Source organism: Adiantum capillus-veneris, unplaced genomic scaffold, assembly GCF_014529385.1.
Source record: "Adiantum capillus-veneris isolate H3 unplaced genomic scaffold, ASM1452938v2 Hic_scaffold_417, whole genome shotgun sequence".
Lineage (NCBI taxonomy): Eukaryota > Viridiplantae > Streptophyta > Polypodiopsida > Polypodiales > Pteridaceae > Adiantum > Adiantum capillus-veneris.
Genome location: NW_028221512.1, coordinates 32030 through 35817, shown reverse-complemented (window position 1 = coordinate 35817; position 3788 = coordinate 32030).

Genomic DNA, 3788 nt, shown 5'->3' with positions numbered 1-3788 from the left:
TCCTTGAGCATTTCCCTGATGAAATGATACTTCACATCCACATGCTTTGTCTTTGAGTGATAAACTGGATTGCGAGCCAGTTGTATAGCACTCTGACTATCACAATATAACACGGGCATTTCTTCTTTGATTCCCAAATCTGTTACTAGTTAATTAAGCCAAATTGATTCTTTGCATGCCTCTGATGTTGCAACATATTCAGCCTCTGTAGTAGATTGAGTAACACAATCTTGTAATCTAGAACACCATGATACTGCTCCACCAGCCAATGTAAAGAAATACCCTTACGTAGACCTTCGGTTGTCTAAGTCACCTGCATAATCTGAATCTGTAAAACCCTTTACACTTAGCTCTTGACTCCCATAGCATATACGCATACTCTTTGTAGCTTTCAGGTATCTCAATATTCCTTTCACTGCCTCCCAATGTTTCTTGCCTGGGTTTGACATGTATCGACTTACTACTCCCACTGCAAATGCAATGTCTGGGCGAGTAGCAATCATTGCATACATCAAACTACCCACTACAGAAGCATATGGAATCTTATCCATTTCAGCCTGCTCTTCCTCAGACACAGGACAATCTTGTTTGCTAAGTTTCACATATGGTGGCAATGGAACACTCAATACCTTTCCCTTCTCCATATTGAAACATTGCAAAACCTTATCAATATACTCTGTTTGAGATAACCAAATCAACTTCTTTGATCTGTCTCTCTCAATGCGCATACCAAGTATATGACTTGCCTCACCCATGTCTTTCATGTCAAACGATTTTGCCATCTTTGACTTCAAAGCTGAAATTTCTTCCAAGTGCTTGCCAGCAATCAACATGTCATCCACATACAAAATAAGGATCAGCCAACTACCATCCTTAGCCTTCTTTGTATATAGACAGTGAATGAACTCACTACGTTTGTAGCCTTGAGAAAGCATAAACTTGTGGAATTTATGGTACCATGCCCTCGGTGATTGTTTAATCCATAAAGCCTCTTTAACAACTGGCATACCAAATCTTCCTTGCCTTTCTCAACAAACCCTTCTGGCTGCTGCATGTAAATTTCCACTTGTAAATCACCATGCAAGAACGCTGTCTTGACATCCATTTGGTGCAACACCAAATCTAATATGGCAACCAATGCAAGAAAGCATCTCAATGTAGTCATCTTGACCACCGGAGAGAAGACTTCATCAAAGTCAATGCCTTGTTCTTGCTTAAAGCCCTTGGCAACAAGCCTTGCTTTGTACTTTGGCTGACTATCATGACTGGTGATCTTATACCTGTAAACCCATTTACAAGGTAGAGCATGTTTGCCCTGTGGTAATTTAACTAGCTTCCATGTCTGGTTTTTATGCAGAGCTGTCATCTCTGACTGCATGGCCAATTGCCAATTCCCGGAGTCCTTCATTTGCGCTGCTTCCTTGTAACATGAAGGCTCATTGCAATCAGTCAACATGACATAGTTCATAGATGGAACAAACCGATCAGGAGGTCGTGTGATACGTCCAGATCTACGAAAAATAGGTGGCTCAGGCTCAGCCACAACCTGTGGTTCCAATCTATCTTGTCCTTGCTCCTCTTGAGCCCTGACATTTTGTCTTGCACGTGCAGGTCCATCTTCTTGGAAGAAAACTCTTCTAATCTCCTCAACCCTCTCTGGTTTAGAATGATATTTGGATTCATTAAAGTGAACATCATTGTTGCGGATAACCTTTCTGGTTTCGGGATCCCAAAGTGTGTACCCCATCTCACCGGAATTACCATAGCCTAGAAAGATGCACTTTCTACTCTTTGGCTCAAGTCTGTTCCTAAATTCCTTTGGAACGTGAGTATATCCCTCACAGCCAAAGACTCTGAGATGCTTGTATGAGGGCATTTTGCCTGACCATACCATCTCTGGCACTGAATCCTTCTGCAAAACCTTTCTAGGAGATCTATTTATAAGATGAACAGTTGTTGATACAGCTTCAGCCCAAAACCCATTTGGCAGCTGTGCATTAGACAACATACTTCTGACCTTCTCTTGTATGGTCCTATTCATCCTCTCAGCAACACCATTTTGAGGAGGATTGTAAGGAGCAGTAAGTTCACGTTTTATACCTTTTGACTCACAAAAGTCCTGAAAGGCCTTTGAAACATACTCTCCACCATTGTCAGTGCGTAAGCATTTAAGCTTCTTGCCACTCTGATTCTCCACAAGTGTCACAAACGTTTTGAAAACGCTAAACGCTTCATCCTTGTGCTTGAGAAAGTAAACCCATACTTTCCTCGAGTAATCATCTATAAATGTCATAAAGTAAGAAGCTCCCCCTAGAGATAGGTTAGGCATAGGTCCACACAAATCACTATGAACAAGTGCCAACTGTGTATCTCTTCTACTGCTTCTATGCTTATGTGGCTGCTGTGTTTGCTTACCATACAGACAATGTTCACAGGATTCAAAATCATTAAATGAAAAGCCAGGCAAATAACCAGAACGAGACAAGATTTCCATTCCCTTCTTGGACATATGTCCTAACCGGCTATGCCACAAAGAAACGTTCGGCTGCTCGGTTACATTGATTACATTTTTAGAGACATTTGATACATAAATCATGTAATGTCCTCCAGAATTTACTCCATGTGCTACTGTCATAGAACCCTTGGATATCTTCCACATGTTCTGTCCAAAAGTGGTGACGTAGCCAGCATAATCAAGTAAACCTGTGCTTATCAAGCTCTTTGTAATTGCAGGAACATGTCTCACATTCTTCACCGTGAAAGAAGAGCCATTCTAAAACTTCAATTGAACATCTCCAACACCTAAGATCTCACATGTCTGCCCATTGCCTAGCCGAACATGATCTTGTGTGGTCACATAAGAGGTAAACCACTCCTTGTTTGGAGACACATGAAGTGATGCCCCTGAGTCTATAATCCAGTCACTCAGTGCATTTCCATCAGATGCTGTAAGAAGAGCTGAGTCCATTGTATTCTTCAAGAAGTAGATGTCTCCTGACACTAGACTGTCATCCTCTGCAACAGTGTTTGTCACATTTATTTCTTGAATCTTCACTGAGGACTTGTTCTTCTCACCATGGTCTTCAGCTTTCTCTTTGCCTTTTTCTGCTTTCCATTCTCTGCTGTCTCTTTTCATGTGACCCTTCTTGCCACAATGGTAGCATTCTATGTCACTCTTGCCTTTAGCACTGCGGGACTTGGTACGAGACTGATTCCTCTTTCCCCTTTTGTACTTTTCTTTGGTCCTTCCCCTGACAACTAAGGCTATTCCTTTGCCTTTGTCCATTTTCTATCTATTGGTTTCTTCAGTAAGCAGACTTCCTTCTACACCTGCTATGTTCAAACCATCTGGAGGTGCAGAATTACTCAAAGCTGTGCGAAAAGTGTCCCAACTTTCCAGCAATGTGATCAACAGGAACATAGCTCTAACAGGTTCATCAAACTTGACACCTTGAACTCACAACTGACTGTAGATGGTGTTGAATTCATTCAGATGATTGGACATAGGTGTCCCTTCTTTCATCTTCAAGTCAACAAGCTTCTTAAGCCAGTATACCTGTGAAGCTGCACTCTGCTTCTCATAAAGATCACTCAGCTTTGTCCGTGCTTCATAAGCCGACATCTCGTCTACTACATTGAAGTAAACGCTTTCTGCCAAAGTCAGCATAATGGTAGAATGTGCCAATTCATCCATTTTGGTCCATTCATCTTCGTCCATATCTTGTGGTTTTATCCCCTTGAGATTTATAGGTTTTATCTGCTTCTTTTGTACCAACACGTGCCAAATC